The sequence below is a fragment of the Neovison vison genome, chromosome 1, assembly GCF_020171115.1.
Source record: "Neovison vison isolate M4711 chromosome 1, ASM_NN_V1, whole genome shotgun sequence".
Lineage (NCBI taxonomy): Eukaryota > Metazoa > Chordata > Mammalia > Carnivora > Mustelidae > Neogale > Neogale vison.
The window spans coordinates 120,522,566-120,546,299 of NC_058091.1; the positions used below are offsets into that span (position 1 = coordinate 120,522,566).

The 23,734-nt window shown below is 35.8% G+C and overlaps 1 non-coding gene across 1 annotated transcript; it reads right to left on the bottom strand.

The window, feature by feature from the left end:
- Window positions 1-23,042: 23,042 nt before the first annotated feature.
- LOC122897867 lies at window positions 23,043-23,149 on the bottom strand. The gene has a single exon (XR_006382702.1). It is a non-coding gene; the product is annotated as a U6 spliceosomal RNA (small nuclear RNA).
- Window positions 23,150-23,734: the final 585 nt, after the last annotated feature.

A 23,734-nucleotide genomic window follows, 5' to 3' on the forward strand; every position in this document is an offset into this window, starting at 1 on the left:
TTTCTATGCCATAAGGTGTCTCTTTCCAGGATTTTCCTTAGTATTTTCTCCATTGCCTTATATCCCCCCCACCACCCCTCTTTCTCATCTCAGCACCTATGAACCCTCAAGAATAAGTGTGGAAATAGACAGAACTGGGCTGGCTGTAGGTGCTGGAAAGGGGTAGGAACCAGTAATTCCCAAGAGTGCCACCTTGGGAACACAGAAGCACAGTTTAGAGTGACGAGAGATGGGTCAAGAGGATGAACACATCTCACAAATAGTTAATAGTAATATTTTTGCTTGATTCTTCCACAGAAATTGATGTCTCAAGATACAGTTCAGAACAAAGTAAGTACTTAGACCCAAGACAGAAAGACAAATAGAAAGCATAATGGAATTTCCTTAAGTCAGGGACCAAGTCTGTCTTATTTACCATTGTATTCCCAGTACCTTGCAAAATGAATCATTCCATAAACTGAACTTCTAACTTACTCAGAGAAATCTACCAGAGATTTCTATGTAACTCTGAGTGCCAAACTGAAATTGGGCAGAATAAACTAATAGGAGGTAGGTTTGCATGATTCTGAGGCTCTCTTTGGATACCTTCTGTGGAACAACAGCAACAGGAATACCAAGTCATGAAAACAGCAGACTCCTCAGGCAATGGAATAGAAGGTCTAAATCTGGTAGTGAAGAGGGCCTCAGCAAGGTGGCTGGGTAGAAGAATAAAATTTGCTAGGAATAATAAAAGAGTAAACACAACTAAGGTAATTGTGATTGAGAAGAGCACCAAGTTCAAGATATGAAGAGATAAAGAATATTTTCCATGGCAATGTCTAGTGAGATGTCAAAATTGCTGAAAGATAGCCCAGATTAGTAAGAGAAGGAAAACAGGAGCTAAATTCTGGAGCACCAAGAAGGAAAAGCAAATTGAGGCCCTTTCTGATTACTGTCTAGTCTAGTGAAACTGGTGACTGGCATAGTCACTCATCATTTGCTCCAGCTATTCAGTCCTTAGTTCCTACAAAATAAATAAATTCCCATCATCATTCATTACTGGGAGTTCATCTCTACATTAGCTCTGAGTCTTAAAGCCCCACTCCTTTTCAAGAAGCAAAACCATGAAGTACTCTTTTTTTTTTTTTTTTTTTTTTTACTACAGGTGCTGGTCTTCTGGACTATGAGGATGGTCGAGGTAAATAGATTAGGAACTACTATAGAATGAATAGAGAAATGTGTTCTTTTAGAACAAAAAAAGCCCATTTCCCTTTGAGCAAAATTTGTGAGGTCAGCACACCTTTTATTATTATAATATCCAACTGCCAATCTACCTTTCTATGCATATGTGTGTGTGTGTGTGTGTGTGTGTATAAATAATGTGATTTGTATATTTTTCTCAGAAAAGACAAATAGGTCCCCTTTCTGAGACATTAAAAATATTCTTTCCAACTCCTGATTATACCAAGATCTTGGAAAGGGAAGAAACCTCTGTGAAACAATTTCCTTTATGTATAAAATAGGGATAATGCATGGGTCATCATGAAGACTGCATAGCATACATGAAAAGAAATAGTAAACTATACAACACAATAGGCAAGCACAACTTCTATTATCATTTTACAAGATGAAATTGATATAAAAATGTTAAAAGTTAAGACTTACCGAAATGCATCTAGCAAAAAAAATTAGATAGCAAATCCAGGTGGTTGTGGCCTTGAGTTCAGTACTCATATTCTCACATGACACTATCCCCATTTGGTTAAGACAACAAAGGCTAATTTTAAACTGAATTTTGGTATTTATTATTAATATTATTAATATTAACTATTACTATTAATCAAATCAGGACATTTAGTCTGACATGATGCAAAAATAATAATAAAGCTTATTTGAAATTAAACAACCAGAAATCTAATGGTTCGAAGTAGAGGCCAAGGCACCTTTCTTTTTTGTAGGGACACACACACACACAGATGCACACACGTACACACTCTACAGGCATAAAGATTCATATTTCCAAAAGGAGAGAGGAGGCAGTTTGGTCACTCTGCTTCCTGTCATGCCCCACACTTGGCCTCTTGGTCCTTGCCTTCTCCTCTTACTTCTATGATTCATCTGTCATGAACAGAGTGAGGAGCCATGGGATCCTCTCTTTCTTTCCTGAAATGGGATCCAAGGGAAATCTAGGAAAGGAGAAAAATTTAGGGAAGAGAAATCCTACTAGTTGGATTTAGACATATGATGAAACATTTCTTGATGAGCTGTTAGTAAACTTAATCTGTTTTTTTTTCCCCCCAAAAGATGTTCCCTCTCAGAGATCTGAAAGAGGAAGAGGTAAACAGATTTTCACCTAGAAAGAAAATAATATAGACATAGTTGTCAAGGTAGAATCTCATTTTGTTTTCATCTTGTCTTTTAGGATTCCGTCATTTGTATTCAACAGAAAGTGGTAAATAAATATTGAATTATTAAGAAATTAATACAGATGTCTATTTATGAGAAATTAAGAATCTTATGTTTTTCCTTCAATCCTCTAGACATTTCATATGATGATCAAGGTAAGTATATTTGGATCTGTTTTCTTTCCTGTTATAACATGAGGGGCCATACAATTTAGGTAAAAAGACAGGAAACCAATATAATGTATAGAGGATTCTGAGAAGCATTCAGAAATGGTCACCTTGACACCATAAGGTGTCTTTTCCGCCAGTACCATCCAATTCCTCTTCTATTCACTTCCTGAACATCTTAAAGTAGTCTGAGTACTCAAGGTACATTCAATATCCCAGAGCACAGGAATGTTAGCCACTAAGTGCGTCTTTTTTAATATAAATGTTAAGAAATGGAGGAATAAATCCCTTAAAATTTGTCATATTAAGGTTTGACCTGTGCTCTGAAATTCCAAGAGGGCAAAGAAAGCCTGATCTTGTCTACTGTTATCATTTACATGTCATGTTTCTTGAGAAACAAACCTCCTTAGAATAGTCAGTCATCACGACACTGCATTAAACCAGTGCAAGAAGCTACATGACTGAGAAATGTAAGGGTACACAGATAAGTAAAATGCAACTATAAACAAAGAAAGGGAGAGAATTAATATGCATTCAGTACCTTCTATGTGCCAGCCACTCTTGTGGACGCTTTTTACTTTATTTTAATATCTACAAATGACCTTTAATATCTACAAATGAACCACAAAGAATGAAGCTCCTGTGTCTGCTCAAGGTCTCTACAAGTTAGTCTACAGATTGCTTTGGTGCAAATTAGAGTCTTCTTTTCTCTAGGCAGATGCAGTCCCACTCAAGGACACTACTGGGATTTTAGCCTTCAAATCCCTCTGCACAGTGAACAACCTATGCAACCATAATACAGTGGTCCTGATTATATAAGAATGGTAGTTCATTCTTAACATGTCCAAAACCCAAGTCCTGATCCTATTTACATACAGGTACCAGTACATGCATTCCCCCAATTGCTCAGGCCATCCACCTCTGTAACTTCTTTCTCTCACTTTCCTTAGACAATCCACCAGCAAATCCCATCCCCACTACTTTCCCATTATATTACAAATTAAATCACTTCTCACCATGACAACAATCTTAGCTCAAACACCAACATCTCTTGCCTGATCTACTTTGACGCCTAACTGGTTTCTTCCTACTCTTGCCCTCTTACAATCTGTTTTCTTTATCAGTAAGGATGATCCTTAGGAAGCAAGTCTTAAATCAATTAACTTACTATATATTGTCATCCTTGATTTTTATCCCTAATTAGAGAAACGTACACATGAAAAATGTTAGTGACTTGCCCAAAGACACAGGGTTTGCAAATGACTCAACCTGATAGAAACATAGAATTATCTGACTCTAGATTTCATGTTCCTTATTTTTACACAATTTAGTAATACCTTACTAATTTCCTGCTATAGATCTTTAGTGTAGAGTTTGCATACTTAGCTTCTTTCTGTTCCAGGCTACCCTTGCATTTTTCCCTAAAAACTTGGATCAGTAAAAACTTTATTGTGGTCTAAATAAGCCATAATTTAAAATTCATAGAGTCAAATGACAACTTAGTTCTTAGTTCTCTACAGTAGCCTTATGAAGCTCAATGACCTTGTTTCTACGTTCCCAAGCTCTACCACTATGCCCTCTATCTTTTCTGGACATGGAAATATAAATTTGTTGGTCAGCTAGAGACCACAAAAAACCTCTGACAGGAAAATATTGGGCAAAGTCATCAGATCAGTTTAGGTGCATGAAATGTAGTACTTAAATTTTGATATTTAAATATATCATGTATTACATATTAAATTTGTCATGATAATTCACAAATTTTGAAAGGCACTGAATTTATTTTTAATGTTATTAAGTTTTACAGCAAGTGTAAATGAGGCACATTTGGTATATACATCTTGGTATTTTCTGTTTTTAAAATACCCACAGGAAAAAGAGGAACAAGTGACAATAGTGTAAACCAGAGGTTTTGTGTGTTTTGGACTTAATCCCATTACAAAGACACCCAAGTATGGGTGGGAAAGCATTCATTTTCAGGATGGGGATGAGAAAGAAAAAAAAGTTGTCTTTACATTTCCAGGTAGATCTTTACTTATACGTCAGTAAAATAGCAAATTAGACCATTGTGCAACATAATTTCTCATTTCCAGAGTGTTGGTATTATTTATTTTTATATATTCATGAAAACAATAGTGATAGGATGGCAAGTTTTCATGTAATTTACTTTGTCTCCAGATTTTTTAGACAATGTTTTTGCGACATTACTAAGTTTTGGGTTGTAGGATGCATATCCAATCACAATATGTGTGTGTGTGTGTGTGTGTGTGTTCATTATAGTTTGCAATCCCTACATTAAATTTTGCCAACTCTTCATTAAATTTGCCACTCTTCATGAAATTTGAACTCATTAATTTTGAACTCTCAATTAGTTGAATAAATGTTTTGCCATTTTTTTCTCTTACTTTATCTTAACTTATTTTATAACTACTGTGCTCTTCTGTTTCTGTATTTCTTTCCATGTATAATGAGAAGAGATATCTTCTCACTATGTATTTACCTTTATTCTTTGACTGGTTTTTCACATCATTTGACTCATAAATTAAGTCATGAGAAGATTTTTGCCCCCAGTTTCTTGCCTATTTGGATATTTGAGGGTGTTGATTGGGTAATCCTTTGCAATAATATTGAAACTATAAAAATAGAAAATTCAATCTGATTTTTCTTGGTTTTATTTGTGTTTTTAGAGGGATCCAAAAGAGATTACAGTAAGTATTCTCTTGTTTTTCAACAAAGATTTGCTTCCCTAGATTGTAAATGCTTTGAGAAAAGAGAAATGCCATCAGTTCATATGAATACTGAGTAATAAGTGAAGTCTCCTAGTGCTGGTTTAAGATAGTTTGTCATTAACAAACTATCAGTTTCCACACTTGGTCTGCTGGTTTCAGAACTGACTGAGAGAAAAGGAAAAAAAAAAAAAAAAGAGGTAATGATGAGTGACAGGAAAAGGAAGTGAAAGGAGTAGAAGAGGAAAGGAGAAGAAAGGAATGGAATGGGGGAGGGATTAGGACAGAGATGTAAGCCACAAAGTTTCATAGAAATAGCATCTGTCTACTAAAAGCTGAAACACTTTATAGAGATGGAAGGGATGGAATTGGTGGGAGTGGCTTCTGGTACCCACAGCCAGGTCAATAGGTCTCCCTGGGCCTGGACCTCCTCCTGAAGGAGGTCACAGTAATTGATATGCAAGGTCAGTGATCCAAATTCTGATAATTCACCTCCTGTTTCTGTGTGTGTGTTTTAGCACCATCAGCCAACTCCTTAGGTAAGTTCCTTGTGGCTTTTCTACTATCATCTGGTTTGCACCTCCTGTACAGTTTCTGTATTTTATCTCTATCTCTTAAATAAGTTTTAAGTATAAAAATAATTGATCCTTGTAAATCCATACTCTAGATTTGACAACTGATATTTTGTCATATTTCTCAAGTGACATAATATAGTAATCTCTTTTGTTCCCATCCCTACACACATTCCACTCTCCCCATTCTCAAATTCTTATAAATGTGCCATAATCCTGTAAGTTTATTTTCATCTATTTATATAATTTTCATGGATCATTGAACAATACATAGTATTTTTGTACATATTTATTTAAAAATTTTACTGAAATGACATCATTCTGAAAGTATCATTACAACTTGCTTTTCCCACCCAAATATTATATATTGAAAAAATACAGAAATCCAGGTTATACATTTTAATTGTTAAATAAATATCACAACTTATGAACATATTTTTTCTATTCTTTCTCCTACTGTTCTGTTCTCAATGTGTTCAATTTCTGCTATCATAAAGAATGTTGCAAAATCTCCTTAAGTAATTTATAAAATAATTAATCCTAGGTATGCACCCAGAAATAGGATTAATAAATCACAGTGTGTAGGAACATTTATGTAATTTAAGCACTTTTTTACTTTACTAGCTGTTGTTTAATTGAATTCCACATAGGAGGCAACAAAAATCTGTAAAAGTTTCCCATTTTCCTACATCAGTAACAACCCCAATTTTGTCATACTTCCACCTTATTGCCACTTGGATTAGCATAAAATTTTTAATTCACATTTTTCTGCTCAATCGTGAAACTGAGTATCTTACATGTTTACTACCTACTTAAGGCTTCACCTTATACAAACTGTTCATTTAGTTTACCCATTTATCCATGAGGTTATTGATTTGTAGAAATTCTTTATAATTATGAAAGCAAATCTTTTATATTTTGTTAAATATCTGCAAATATCTTCTCTGATTCTCTTACTTTAAATTTTTTTATTATGTTCAATTAGTAAACATCAGTACTTCATTAATTTTTGATGTAGTTCAGTGATTCATTAGTTGCATATAACACCCAGTGCTCATCACAACACATGCCCTCCTTAATACCCATCATGCAGGTACCCTGTCCCTCCATCCCTTTCCTTCTATAACCCACAGTTTGTTCCCCCAGAGTCCAGAGTCTCACGGTTTGTCTCACTCTCTGATTTCTTCCCATTCGATTTTCCCTCTTTTCTCCTATGATCCTCTGCACTATTCTTAAATTCTTATGGTGTCTTTTGACAATTAGAAGGCCCCATTCGCCCTCCTCTCCACCCACACACAATAAGTTGTAATAATATTTGTCAATCTTTTGTTCTCTTTTAGATTTGGGGGGTTTGATTTTTGTTTTGTTTTGTTTTGCCTTTCTGGTCTGGATATCACATAGGTGTTATTCTACACCTTCTCTTAATAGCTATAAATTTTCTCATTCCACATTCAGGATGTTAATCCAAATGGAGGTTTTTGCATTTGGGATTTTTGTTTGTTTATAAATAATATAGATGGGGTTTAATTTTCTTTTGAAAAACCAATGGTTCCAACTAAATTTATTGACTCATGCATTCTATACCCACTGATTTGTAATACCTCTTTTATCTTACACTTAATTTTTCCATGGATTTTCTGTCCTAGTGAACTTTTGTCTTTTGCTCAACGGATACTAAATTGCTTCCATTTCTAAAGCTTTATGACATTTACTATGAGGAATGACACATTTTTCCCTCACTGTTGTTGTTTCAGAAATGCTTTGCCTATTCTTGGACCTTAATTTTTACACAAAATTTAGTCCATTTCTCAAGTTTGTATGAGTCACAGTAGGATTTCATTAGAACTTCACTGAGTCTGTAGATTTATAAAATCAATTTTTCTGATGCATTACTATGATAATGTATCTTATTCAAATCTTCTTTTGTGCCCTTCAGTAATGTTCTATAATTTTCTCTAAAGGGTCTGGAGCATCTTTTGTTAGATTAATTACTATGCACATATTTGTTTTTGTTTCTGTGTGAATGATTTTTTTTCTATTGGATTTTACAGATGATTACTGCTGCTATATAAGTTGTATGTTGTACTGTTGAGAGTAGATGTTGTACCTAGCCACTCTGCCGAATTCTAAGACTTCTAATAATTTAGAGTCTTGGATTTTGTATGTAGAAAATCCCATCTGCAAAAACTAACAATTTTTGAGTCTTCTTTTTAGTTCTTAAACTTTCCCCTTATCTTACTGTTTTATCCAAAATATTTAGTACTGACACCAGCAATAATCACAGGCATTCTTCTTGGTATCTGATTTGAGCAAGAATGCCTCTGTTTTCACCACTAAACATGATGCTTGCTTCCATTGGTCAGTTCCATTTTATTGGGCTAATTCCTATTTTATTAGGCTAAACTCCTATTTCTAGTTCGCTAACAAAAATCTTATTAAGAATAAGTACTGAATACATTTTAATTATTTTTTTTAAAATTTAATGACATAAAAGTTTTTTTATGATTCTAAAAATTGTGCACTCTATCTATGGATATGACCTATTTTTTTAAAAAGATCTTATTATTTATTTATTTACTTGAAAGAGAAAGAGAGATTGTGAGAGAGAGAGCACAAGAGGAGGGAGAAGCAGACTCTCTGCTGAGTGGGAAGCCCAATGAGGCCTCCATCCCAGGACTCCGGGATCATGACCTGAGCTGAAGGCAGACCCTTAACTGACTGAGCACCTCCTACATATGTGCTATTTTTATTATTCCTAGTATCATTGGGTTTGTGCTTTCTTTCTTTGATCATTCTTCCATGTCAAAGATAGTTGTTTTTATTACTCTATTTGGAAATCAAATTTGAATATCTACTAATTATTTTTCTTATTTTATTCTTTTTTTTAATTCTTTTTAAATTTTAGTATTTCCTTCTATATTTTTTTTAAGATTTTATTTATTTATTTGACAGAGATCACAAGTAGGCAGAGAGAGAGAGGAGGAAGCAGGCTCCCGGCTAAGCAGAAAGCCTGATGCAGGGCTTGATCCCAGGATCTGGGATCATGACCTGAGCTGAAGGCAGAGGCTTTAACCCACTGAACCACCCAGGCACCCCATTTCCTTCTATTTTAGTTTTTTTTTCTAGTTTACTATGTGAAACCCTTCTTTAATTTTCAGAATTTATTTTTTAATGTAAATATTTAAGTGCATCCTAAGTTCATTTGCTATTTTTATTGTTGATTATTAATTGTCTTATGATTTACAAGGCAGATGTGTGTGATTTATATTCTCTGAAATGTATTGCACCATAGCCTGGTGCAAGCAGATCACTTCCTGGCAAACCCTGACAAACAGATATGAATTAATAGTGACCTTCTCACAGATAGTGTTTTTGTGAGCTTTAGATATATAGAATGTCTAGTCCCATGTTCTTCCACAGCATGAGGTCTGTGGCCTTAATATTTGTTCCTGATCATGTATTGAAAAGTCAACCTCCCATTAAGATATATGGGTGATGAACCTTCTCACTTGCTAACAAAATTATGGGCTCCTTCTTGATATATGGCCCTTGGAGACTTTTCTTTCTAGTTTTCAAGTTCAGCTTTATGTTTTAAAACTTCAAAAATTATCATGCTCAACTTTTCCAAGTGGTTAGAGGAGAGGGTGATATATACCTCTTGAAACAAGTGCCTTTACTCTGCTTTGACTCTTTATCTTCTAATATCTAGAGACATCCTTATTTTGTTTTCTTGTTATTGAGCATCCCCACAGGACACAAATGATTTCTGAGAAGTATAAATCCCCTGTTGAGGCTATTATGTAGTATTAGTTTGGTGCAAAGATCTTTCAAAGGGGGAAAAAGAGAAAGAAAATTGAGAGAGAAGAGGAGGAGGAGAAATATGGGTAGAGAAGGAAACAGAATAAAAGTAGCAGGATCACAAAGAAGAAAGTCAAAGAGGGAAAAAAGTTTCTGGGGACCAAAAAGCTAGCAATCCTCACAAACATTGTTATTCCCTTACTAAGAGAAATTAAAAGATAGGCTACATAGATGTTGTAATCTTAGCCTGCCATAAGAGTATTACTAAGTAAATACACAAAAGCCCCCAAAATAATCCATAGATGGATGTCCATCTGCCCACCACACTGCATCGTACCTGGTAATAGAAAATGAGATGTGACACATTGCTGCTCTCTTTCCCACAACCTTTTCCTCATATGTAATCTATGTAATCTTAGATTCTCCCTAAAATACACAAATCTCATTCTTGTTTGCTTTCTTTTAGCACTATCTCGATCAAGTATTGGTAAGTTCCTTTACCTTTCTCCAACTCAATTCAAGGTATCCCCAGGTTTGAATGGCAAAATATATAATTTCCTAACTCCTTGAGCCACAGCTGACACTCAGGGGTTGGTGTTTCAAGGGGTTCCCTGTTCTGATATTCCCAAAATGAAAAGCAGAAATTAAAAAAAAAATGCCAGACAACCCCATAAACTTGTTTGTGTTTCTTTTTAGGAGAACAAAGAGGTAAGTTCCTTTACTTTTTCTCAACTCTAATTCCCTTTGGTGCATCACAGACCTGGGGCCATAAACTAATTCTGCCTAGCCTTGTCCCTCAACTTTTCTTCCTTCTCTATAATCAAGCACTTCACCTGAAGTTAATGAGAGCTTTGGAAAATGGAAGGTCTACCAATTATGAATACAGAGAAGATTCAGATGGTTTTAGCTGGCTATGAGGGTTTCAGCAAAACAAAATACCTTCTTTTGCTCAGAAGCAGGAGGAAAGAAGGTTGTGAAAAGAGCAGGGAATGAGAGTAAGGGGGACAGCTGTAATTACATAAGCCAGGTTTATTGAATCTATATTCACAGGTCTTATAAATAAGAAAGAACTCAAGGATATTAGCCAAAGGCACATAGTTCATAGAAGGTAAAACTGAGGTTCTACACACAGAGATTTTTTTTTAAGATTTTATTTATTTATTTGACAGAGAGAGAGAGCACAAGTAGGCAGAGGGGCAGGTAGAGAAAGAGAGGTGGAAGCAGGCTCCCTGCCAAGCAGAGAGCATGATGCAGGACTCGATCCAGGACCCTGAGATCATGACCTGAGCCAAAGGCAGAGGCTTAATCCACTGAGCCACCCAGGTGCCCTACACACTAAGCTTTTAATTAAGTCATGTGCTTGTCCAAGTATCCCCAGGACACCATTAAAATTTATTTTATCAATTTAAAGTATCTTCTTGAAACGAAATTTAGAACATTATGCATATGTAAAAAATATTACTTTAATTTTTAATATGTAATCTAAAAATGCAAAAAATGTGAATTAATCTAAATCTCAAAATTATTTTTCTAGTCCATTACTGACATAACTTATGTGATGAATAAGGTTGCTTTATTACACAGACATATAATATGTATACGTAAGATATAGATAGATCTATATCTTACATAACGACCTTGGAAAACCATCAAGCTCAATATTTCATTACTGTTATAATCAAATCAGGTTTTATTTAGTTTTGCTTTGTTTTCATCCAGTTAAGTCACAGAAATAACTTACCACAGGAACAAAGTCAAATATCTTCAGGTTGACATGTGTTAAACAATCAATTCAAGTCTTCAATTTCTCCTGCAATATACCTGCCCTGTGGTATATGAGTATGGAATCAAAATAAACATTGCTCAGAGAGCTGCAAGAGGCATAGTACTTTAAAGGACAATTGGGCTTGTTAAAACAAAATGATGAACAGAATATTTGGAGAAATTAAAGATACAGGGGAATCTGCTGATAGTAATTTCAGACAGCACGGTGTATGGGATTTTAGAGTGTAAGAAAGAAAATAAGATTAGGATTTATACTAATCATTATGATAATATGCTCCTTAAAATGAGAATTATCTTCTGATGGCGAATAAGGTAAATGGATATGTGACACATGTTGGGATTAATCTCAGAGGAAGGTGAGTAATTAGTTATTATATATAGTATTTAACTGAAAGATGCATGTGGCCATTCACCCCTGAAGTTCAATACACTGTGTGGTCCTAGAGGATGAATGAGATCCTCTTGAGAGGTCATTCTCAGAGACATCTCAGGGGACTACGGTAACTTGGGGAAGGGCTCTCAAACCAGGAACACAAAGGGTTTGATTCTATTATTTCTCTGAAAATCTTAAACCAGCACAGTGCCGGAGGCAGAGGAGGCTATGGTCCATGTGTCCCATGCAGGTATATATAGGTATACGTAGATAAGGACTATAATTTGAAACTATTATTATAATATAGATGAAGTATATGTGTTACACATTCATAGCAATTCTATGAATTATATTTTACTATAAATTTTGTACTTAAAATGAATACTTTAAGACACATAAAATTAAATGACTTGTGCAAGGTCACACAGGTAGTAAGTAGAGGAATTAGAATTGAAATCCAAGCGTTCTAGCATCTGAACACCCACTGTATGTATCTCATGAAGACTAATCTGGACCCCCTCTCTAAAAAGAGTTCCATGAGAATCATAAGCTTTTTACACTGTTCATCCAAACTCCTGTGGATTTTTGCTATTATTCCTCAGTGTCAACTCCAGAATATTTAAGTCCCTTTCTATTTCTCAATTCAGGAAAGACATACATGAGTAAGTAAGAGGTGAAAAGAAAGGAGTACATAGGACAACTAAAGAAAGTTTAACCAAGACTTAATGTCTTCCACGTTCCCTACAGAGTTTCAGCCTTTACAAAGAAGACATAAATGACCTCCTTGTTCATCTCCAGTCCTTTGTCTGGCTTCTGGGCCTCTGTCACGGCACCAAAGCACAGGATCTTTCCACTCTCTCTGACCAAATCACAGGGGAAGGGAGTGGAGAGCTTCTTCCTGAAGCTTCTAGTCAAAGGGGTTTAACTCTGATGATTTTAAACAGCTGACCTCATGAATTTACCTGTGTGTCCATTTAGCACAGTTTACAAGGGAACTGAGCATGCTTCTGACTGTTTCTCTGGCACGAATCCTTGATATCTGGGGATCTTGTTCTCCCTGTCTTCCCCTTCCTAGGCAGGTCCTAAACTTAGAATGTCAGTTTTTTTGCTTCCCCATTATCCTAGATTTGATTAGGTAAGGCTAAAAAGCCCAGGAACACAGGACTTCAGTTTGTGGATTTAGACTAAATGTGTCATTAAAAGTTGAACCTAACAGAGCATTGTTAAATCTTGTCTTTTTAGAGATTGGTTAAATAAGTTTCCAAAAAGATGACAGAAATGATCTAAGATCAATCTTCACACAGGAATTTACACTTTTTATCTCTACCATAAGGCAAATATGCTCAGCCTTCTGCCACTGAATATAGTGGGGTTCATGCTATAGTAGTTTACATATCACTAGTACTGTCATGATTTAATACTGCAAGTTCCAGAAACATTCCCTATTATTTAGGTTTTTTTTTTTTTTTTTAATAAGAGGAACACTCCAGAGAGTAAAAAAAGAACAAAAGAGAGAGAGAGAGAGTCAATATGTAGTAAGAAGTTAATTTACTTTTTAAAGGAATATTCCAGAAAGAACAGAAAGAGAAAACTCTATGCAGTAAAGAGGAAAGTGCATTGAACTTTGAATCAGAAAAATTGGAGGTGAAAACTACATATATTTTTTTCACATACTCAGGCACAGACTCTCTACACCTCAGTCTTCTTTTGTTATAAAATTGGAACCTTTGTAACATTGTCTTTTTTCAGTTCTTGAAGCTATTACTTCATGGAGAGGAGATTATCCAAACTGAGAAGAGGAAAGAAAGAAAGAGGGAGGAGTGGAAAACAGGGGAAAGGAAAGGTGCTGGATGAAATCAGAATATTGAAAATACAGTAAACCTGGAGATTTCCCTGAGATTTTCACTCCTGTAGTGTCCAAGGGGGAGGAAGATTCAAGATCCATGGGTGGTAATCCACGTGCCTACTGGGGAATGGAGAGTACAGTTTCTGTAAAGACTTCTGGGAAATGGATTATTTAAAGCATTAACTCTAAACTGATTTGAATATTTGTTATTGCTCTTTAGTATTACTGCAAGGATCCATGAGTAAGTTTTTCTTCTTCTTTCAAAATCTGTTATTATAGGGCTCCCACACTAGGCAGAGGATATCTTGTCTTATCTGGGGAGATATGCTATGTCAGAGAGAGAGCACTTGAGGTTCATCATTCTCCACCTTCTCCTTCATTAGTTATCTTACCTGCACCATGCTCACCTGCCTCACCTTTCTCCCCAAGCAAGGACACAACCCTTCGTGCTTTCAAGCACATTCCTGCACTCATGTTATGTCATGGGACCTCTACTCCTAGCCCCACCTTTTCTTCAGCAGCCATAACTTCTCTTTTCTGTATCCTTGTACTTTTCCATTAACTCCCTCTCCCTCCTAGAGCAAATATGATTTTCTTCCACCCCAACAGGCCCTCCCTGGATTCTGTGTCCCTTTCTAACTACATTACCTCCCCACCCCCACAAAGAAGGAAATTATGCTATTTACTTTGGCCTGGGCCTTGGGAATAAGTTACTGCTCGCCCCATTATTGAAAATATGCATTATTTCTCCATGAATTGAGAGTGGCATAAGAAGAACTATTAAAATCCACTTTAAAAATAAGTTTGGTTGTTAACTAATGTATTATAAATATACAGGGAGACTGTTACAGATGAGGGTTCTGGAGCCAGGCTGCCTAGAGTTGTATGCCAGCTCCCTATTTACTGGTTCTTTGAACAAAGGCAAGTTATTTAATTTCTCATTAAACTGTTACAATTTCAACTACCAATTGAAAAACTAACAGAAAAGAACAGAAAAGTGAGAGAATATAGAACACATTGGAGAAAGAAGAAAATTGAGGTGATAAGGCTTAAATCAGCATACTGGAACTGATTTCCATTTATTGCCAAAGCAAATGAATACATTTTCTAAACAAAGGGAAGATAGAGAGAAGAATGAGGGGCAGAAAAGTAAGGAATTAGGGAAAGTGACACAAAAAATTTTAAAAATTTAAAAAGAGATAATCCTGGCTGACAGATTTTTTTTCTTCTGAGCTATATGCTTCTGATAAAATTTTTTATTGAATATTATATTTTTGGTCACAATGAGTAAAATTACTCCTTGCTCAAAAATCATGATTTCATGATTTTCCTAAAAATATCACAACTTCCAGGTGCTTCACAACCTGAATAAGTTTGTGAATTATAGGTTTTAATTAAATGTGACCCAACCAACACCTATGATTAAATTAGTGAAACAAAGGAAATTATTTGGTCTATCTTGATCCAGGCCACAATCTGTGGTGATGTGAATCTCACACTCTACTATTGTTGAAATATGTAGGGTACTCACTTAAATCCTTCCTTTTCCAAAGTAGAGCTCCCAAATTGGCAACCACTAGCCCAGTGCCACCTATACATGTGTTCTGGTTGACTAGCATCGCATTATTTTAAATTCTGAATGTGAATGCTTCTAGATAGAGTGTGCACTTTTCAAGAACCAACTTCCCCACTATCCCCTTAAACTGACAGATTCAAAAAAACAAAAAAACAAAAACAAAAACAAAAACAAAACAAACAAACAAACAAACAAACAAAACTGACAGATTCACAACTCATGAGACTTGCTGAGGCAATTGGTCATGTGACCCCCACATGGACAACCAGGATTTCCATTTAGAGGGGAAAATTTGGCACTCTCTAAGATAACTAATTCTGATACTCTCATTAGGCAGACTGTCCACAGAAGCTATGCCCTTAATCTAAACATACATAATACTTAAGTGTTTTGGCAGGATATTCAAGTCTTATAATTAAGATTTTTATCTGCTTCTTCACTTTGAAAGTAAGTGGAAACATTTCACTGTCATGCATTTGTCTTCAATTGGACAAGACTACAAAATTCTAAGTTCAAAAATTTCCAAAAATATATGATATATGTTCCTCTCTGTATACCTTTGCCTGTGGCAGGTACCAGTGGGTGATCATAGTTCTCTTTCCTGTTCAGCCCACATACAATCAAATTTTTCATGTCCTGGGATGCTACTAATAAATGCTACTAATTGATCAGATTTAGCCTATTAACTCAAATATATTCATCATGGCTAATATGGGTCAACATTCTTAAATCCTAAGTATATGGGTGCTATCTTTTATAAGGTGCTAACTTTTATCTTTGTTTGGTAGTGGAAGTAGCAGTATGTTACCTTAGTCTATAGCACCTAGAAAAGGCAGAATCTCTTCCCAAGTGCTGAGATCTTAACATTTCTGTGAAAAGCTACTATTTCCCCCTAAACTCAACAAACTGGCAAACAAAAATGGAGTCATAAATATACAAGTAAAAACAAAATAATTTTAAGAGAAATAAGCTGCAAATTTTTAACTGCCTAAAAGCTTTCTTACTAAATATAATTTTTTATAATAATACATCAGTCCTTATACAACACTCAGTAGAGAAATAAAGCTACATAAGGAAAAAAGATTTGAATAGGGAAAAGAAGAAAGAATGGAGAAGAAAACAATAAGGAGGAATAATTTCAGCAAAAATTTCCAGAACAGGAAAATGGAAGACCAAAGTAGGTTCTAAAACTTCAAATCATAATTTCACACATAAACAAAACCTTTGAAATTCCATGGGAAAATTAATTCATCACATACATAAACTTGTTTCAGTAAAGAGGTCTTGACATCTTTTTTTTTCCCAATTTATTTATTTTCAGAAAAACAGTATTCATTATTTTTTCACCACACCCAGTGCTCCATGCAAGCCGTGCCCTCTATAATACCCACCACCTGGTACCCCAACCTCCCACCCCCCCGCCACTTCAAACCCCTCAGATTGTTTTTCAGAGTCCATAGTCTCTCATGGTTCATATCCCCTTCCAATTTACCCAAAAGCACATACCCTCCCCAATGTCCATAACCCCACACCCCTTCTCCCAACCCCCCTCCCCCCAGCAACCCACAGTTTGTTTCGTGAGATTAAGAGTCACTTATGGTTTGTCTCCCTCCCTATCCCATCTTGTTTCATGGATTCTTCTCCTACTCACTTAAGCCCCCATGTTGCATCACCACTTCCTCATATCAGGGAGATCATATGATAGTTGTCTTTCTCCGCTTGACTTATTTCGCTAAGCATGATATGCTCTAGTTCCATCCATGTCATCGCAAATGGCAAGATTTCGTTTAGGTCTTGACATCTTAATGTAAGATTGGTTCCTCTCAAGGAAGAAACCATGGTTCTCCACTGCTGCCAATCTCACTGGAACATCAATGGGTATAACTAAGGTACTGAGGTAACCAAGGAAAAAAGGGATTTTTTTTAAAAGAGTGAAATCATACAGATCAGCAAACCAAAACAACACAATGAAGTGCTCATGAAAATGCCCTGTCACCGGCATTCAGAACTTTCCAAATGACAATAAAAGGTGTAAGAGGGGAAAATAGAGAAGACAGAGAAGAAGTAAGCTAAAGCTGAAGACTTTAAACACAATGAAAATTTCCTATTTTGCATAAGAGTTTCATTCCTTTGTAGTCACTGAATAGTTCTTTCCATAACAATTCTGAAAGAATTTATCAGCTTTTCTATCCATTATTATTTTTGATTTTTCACTGTAGCCATGCCTCTAAGAAAGGAGATATAATTCCCATTTTAAAGATAAGGAAAGTAATGTTTTGAGAGTTTAGTGACTTATGTAGTCATAAAACTAGAGAGTAGTGAAGTTGGGACTCTCTGGTCTTGGATGTTTATTTATTTATTTGAGAAAGAGATGATTGTTCTGGAGAGAATGGGGAGGGGAAGAGGGAGAAGGTGAGAGAATCTTAAGCAGGCTCCACATTGACCCCATCACAGGGCTTGATCTCATTATCCTGAGAACATGACCTGAGCCAAATTAAGAGATGCTTAACCATCTGGACCACCCAAATGCCACTAGTCTTGGATCTTTAATCTCAAGACTATTTGTACCACACGTGTGGGCAGGAAGGAGTAGGATTGCCTACACTTCATGCTCTCTGAAAGTCTAAATTGGGATGACATTATACTTGTCTTTTTTTGTTTGTTTGTTTAAACAAATTTTATCTCTCATAGTTCTCGTCATTTTTCATCACAGGTGATGCAAAAACCCTCAAAGTAACTCCAGAACCTTTATGTAAGTTTCTCTTATTTTTTAACTCCAGTTTTTTGTTTGTTTGTTTTGTTTCTTCTTTTGTTTTGTTTTTATTTTTGTTTGGTCTTCTACAGAGTGCCTACTATTGGGTGGGGGGGCTGGAGCAGAGGTTAAGTAGGTACATAAAGGAGGAGGAAAGGAGACATCTCACTATTTTACTGTTCTCCTTTTCCTTTACCAGTGTGAGGAACTTGAGGATGATTTCAAGATCCCTCTAAGTGACAATTTTCTTATTTAGGAAAGTGGAAACTCTGCTAATAAAATTAATTCATAGGTGAAAGGAAAAATTCTGTGGTTGGATGAAGTTGTTTACCAAAAACAAACAGAAAATTTTAGAAGAATTTGATAATAGGAAGATAGTAAAAATTAAGAACAAGAACAATAATTGTAGGAAATATGATTTTAAGAGTCTCCTTAAGAAAAAAAAAGGGGGGGGGGAGGATGGAAGCCAGACTTACATCCTCCTGCTTTCCACGTAAATATAATAATGTAGTACATGCTTGACCTAAAGTTCCCTGAAATGTACCTCTTTCAGTCATGTTCTCTCCAGACTTACCTCTTTGTGTTTGTATTTTAGCAGGTTCAGCAGGACCTATAAGTGAGTTCCTTTCCTATGCTTTAATTCCCATGTGCTTTGTTAGAATATGTAAGACTCTGCTACTCATGGATGTTTTTATTTCCTCCTGCACAAATTGTCAATTCTTTTCTCCTCCTTTATCCCCTATTCTTATTTTAATAAGCCGGGAGCCTTCTGAAGAAGTAATAGTACTTCCTCAGTACTAGCACTATTAGTACTATTACTAGTACTATTACTATATTATTATAGTAATATATATTACTAGTACTATTACTATAGTACTATTACTAGTAGTACTGCTACTAGTAGTACTATTACTCAGTAATAGTACTATTACTTTTAAATTTCTCAAAATCTTGAGACTCAATTGGCAAGGGAAACGTGTTAAGAATAAAAGTGTTAGAAAGGTAGTACGGTCCCTTGCTAGAAATCCCAGTCACACTCAGAGGAAGAGAGCAGCAAATCCCAGCTCACTGACTGAGGGTCCCCCACTGTCAACAAAGAATAAGTCTGGAAGAAGTGTCCCAGTAGCATCTTAATGACATTATAACAAACATCTCTGGCAGAAGCACTGGGAATGAGGGATGGGTGAGAGACAGTCGACACAGAAAAGAAAAAAAAAGTCATAAATGTAAACAGTGTCCTATACATGTTCTGAGATTTTACCAGTCACTTAATGGCCTGTTGCTTAAATTGGGCCCAGGGATCTGCATTAGCCTCACCTTGGAGTTTCTTGGCAGTGAAGAATCTCCACCTAAGACCCACTAAATCAGAATCTGCATTTTTAAGAAAATCCCAGGTGCCTTAGAACCATTACTAACAGAGTTTCAATCCCTTATAGCTAGAAAAGGAATAAAAATTTGAGTGCACTAGATCCAAGTTTAACCAGGTCTTCCATCCCTTCAGATTCTCCATAGCAAGAGTAACTTTAAAGTCAATGACTAGAAAAATGAAACTCATCAAGGGTTCATTCATTTACTAACGTATTTCTAATCCATCACTTCTGAGGATGTTCCTAGGGCACAGGCAACACTAAAGGAAGAAGAATAATTTAGGGTTAGAGCTCATGACAAATCACACGCTGAGTCTGCTCTTCCTGGAGCATTTATACACATGAAACCTGATTAAAATAAAGTCAATCAAGAATAAACACTGGGAAAGTGTCACTAAAACACATGTAGCCCTAGAGGTACAGAGAGGTGTCTGTATGTATGGTGTTTGTAAAGAAGGCTGTTATTGGTAATCATGTGGGTCTAGTGCCTCAAGCTCTTTACCAGCCAACTGCACCTATGCAAGTCTTGAGCCATCTGAGAGTTCCTATTCCCTTTTATGCTCAGATATTGCAGGCCAAATTACTCTAATAAGGGAGCTGAGGTCACCCATAGGAGACAGAAATTCCCACTGTCTCCTTCAGAAGATGAGGCCATAGGTTCTGGCTAAATAAGTTCAAATTAGCCCAGCTTGAAAAAAATCAATGGCTTGTGGAATCTTCTGAGTTTCAGTGATCCATCAGGAAAGGCACCCTGAGCACTGCATCCCTGCAACTCCAGCTGTCAGATACCAGTGTTACAGGGATCGTCCATGGTGGAGAATGAAGAAAAAATGTATTTATTCTTCTTCTGAAATAGAAATTTTGTTCCCTGTGTCTGCATTTATGATGTTCTCCCAAGAATAATTTCAGTGCAAACTAAATTTTCTGTGCCAAAGAACAATTCTAATTAGTCTGTCTTATTTTTCTCATATATTAGCTGGAACCATTGGACCCATAAGTGAGTTCTTTTTCTGTTTCTTAACTCTAACACTCTTTGGTCTTTTGTCAGCTATGGGACTTCTCCTTACAGGAGCTCTTTCTATATCCAGGCTTTCTTACTCATGCTAATTGACTGCATGATTACATTTAAATTACTGACCCCTCCTGATGCTCAAGACATCAGAAAAAACAAAAAACAAAAAACAAAAAACAAACTACCCTGAACTGTCACTGAGTTTAAGACAAGGGAAAGTAAAATCATTCATATTTAAAATAATATGAAATACAAATAAATATTTAAAACCAGAGGAAACATCCCATTATTATTATGAAAATAATTAAAATAACTATTTGTGGACTTCCTTAAACTGAGGAACCACTCCAAGAACAGATGGTTCTAGGAGGAGGCAAAAGAATAAGCACGATAAAGACAAAAGAGGAGGTGGTAATGGGAAAAAAAAAATACAGAACTGACATCCCACTTACCCCAGGAATGTTAGTCCTTTGAGAGAGCTGAGTGTTGGGTGGGCAGACAGGGAAAGGGAGGAGGAATGAAAGTGAAGGAAAGATTCGCAACCTTCAACCCCAGTTTTATATGTTCCCCTCTGCTATAATTTTCTCATTTAAGATGAATGCCAAATGACTTAATCTGGAGGGAAGGCTATGGGGCTTCTTTGTTAAAATTATCTACTGAATTGCAGTAGTAATTCTCCCTCTGGTTCAGCTGCTTCACAGTTTCTTTAAAAAATATTGGTGGCATGAGCATTCTGGTAATATCAAACCTGCTGATTTTCCTCTTCTTTGTATTTTAGTGCAATTCACAGCACCAATTCGTAAGTATCAGATTTGCTTCTGCACTCTGGTTCCTTTAATTTCTCACCCATAAAATCTTAAGTACTGATCTGCCCTGCTTTCTTGATGCCATGTTTCTCAACTTCTCTAGTATTCCTATTACACAGTTTCCAAAGAAGCCATGCATGAAGTAGAGAGACTACAAAGTCCATGGGCTAGCATAAGAAAATAGAAAAGAAAAGGATCCTCTTAATAGCAGTCACAATGCCCTGTCAGCAAAGGAAGGTTTGCTTTTCAAATAACAGTGAGATCTTAATGGAATGAGAGAAAAAAGAGAGAGGGAAATTTTTAAAGGAGACATTATGAATTAGTATGGAATAAGTTTATTGCAATCCTCTAAAGGTTGCAAATATTACTGAAAACAAGGGGAGGTCCCATTCCTGGAAGTCCCCTATATTGTACAACACGGAGCCTGCCTGAGGATTGCCATGCAAACAATCCTTGATGTTCCTAGGATTTCTACTTATGACACTCCCTCTAGAGTAAGGGTTGAAGAATGGTTATTTCCCTCAGAGTGATAAAGCATACTGATTATCTCCCTCTCCCTCCACTCCTTCTCTTTCTCTCTCTTTCCCTTTCTGTTTTTCAGCAGGAGCTACGGGACCTATCAGTAAGTTTACTGCCTGATTCTTCACTGTAGAGAATTTTAATTTCGTATAGTGTCTTAGGGACCTTTCCCTGGATTCTATATCGGGATTTTGGGGGTTTGGAGTCCACATTTTCTTGGTCTTTTTGTTGTCTTCTACCTACCATTTCAGTAAATCATTAAAGATAATGTGGATGTACATTCTAGTACCAAACACAAACTATAAAGTGGAAGATGAACTCTTGAAAGTTTTCAGTGGCTTATCAACATTACATGAAGGACTTTTAAAAACAGAATGAGATAGACACAAGTGAAATTATAGGTGAAAGGAAGAAAATTAAGTTTAAATGTAGAAGGATTTTTCCAACCCTCTGAGGGGTTTATATGGGCCAAAAGCGTGCCTTCTATTTAGTACCTTTGCTACTTAGCCTCTCAGTGAATCCATTAGATAAGGAAGCCTTTATATGTATTAGCATCCATGAAGAAAGTCAACATCCCTATATCCCATTGTAGCTGAGCTCAAGTTTAATGGCACAGATTCTCACCAGGAAAGCATGCAAATGAGAACTATGGGCTCCAGAGCCAGAGAGCAGCTACTGATTTCTTTTCTCTTTCCTTTTGTTTGTTTTTCTAGAGCTCTCTCAAAAAACCATTGGTAAGTCATCTAATGCTCAGTTGATTTTTATTTCAAATGATTCATGCCTATGGACTCCAAGATCAGATTTTTCCACTGTCTCATTATCCCACTCAGAATTCTTAGAGGTTAGATTCCCCCAGGTTCTGCAATAAAAAGATACTATGAAGCTGAAATACGAAGTGAAAAAATAACCCCCCACTAGGAGAGGTCTTTTCTAAATTCTATAATCTAGCTTTCTAGAACCAACATGTAACAAAGATTTGGAACATTACACCTAAACTTCTTGCTTTCCTTGAAAATAATTTTTATTAGATTATGTTCTTAGATTAATTTATTAGATTATGTTTTTCTTACTATCTGATTCCTATGAAAAATTCTGTCCACTATAGTTAGGTTTTATTTTTGCCAACTTTTAGCAACTTGTCCTATTGCATTTTTCCATGGAAACATTAGAAATAATGGTTAGGTTCCAAGATACAGTTGTCCATAATTACATATTTACAAACTAAGAGCAAATAGTTATTGCTTCACACACTAGGTTATAGGATTCCTAAAAAAAAATTGGGAATTTGTGAAATTAGAAACCTAAAAAAATATTTGCCTGACAGAATGAATGTAAGTCCCATATCTGTACCTAGTCACTCTTGGTGTGATTCCTTCATGAATCTGCATATCATCCTTGCACATGGGCCACGCTAATCTTCTCTGTATTGTTCCAATTTTAGTATATGTGCTGCTGAAGTGAACACTCCCTATATGATTCCTGTAATGGTTTACTATTTTTCTAATTCTCCCATGCATTATTTTGTTGGCTTTACATAGTATTTAAATGGTGGTAGGTAAGTGGGTATTATACCCATCTTGAGAGATGAAAAAGTTGAAATTCAGAAGTCATTCCTCAAAAAAATAGGGAAGGAAGATGATTAATGAAGTTAGAACTAAAATTGTGCTAACTCTTGAGTTCTTTCCACTACCATTTTGAGTGTTCAAAAGGTTTTTAGTTAGAAATACAATGCACTTTCACTTATAATATTAAAAATGGTGGACAAAAATGCCTATGGGGAGAGAAAGTGAGAGAAGATGCAATACAAGGAATAACAGAATAAAGGTATATGTTAAAAAGAGAAAAATCGAGAGAAATTTAAAAGGAACAAAGTAGGAAGGAAGTTGAAGACAGGAGATTGAGTTGGAGGCAGGAGAAGAAAAAAGAATAAATGAATATAAATAAAGCTGAGAAAGAGAAGTGAAAGAAGTCTATAATAGAGTCACAAGTTAAAAAAGAAATGGGTAAGAACATACAGGAAAAGAAAGAAAACAAAATAATATTTGAAATG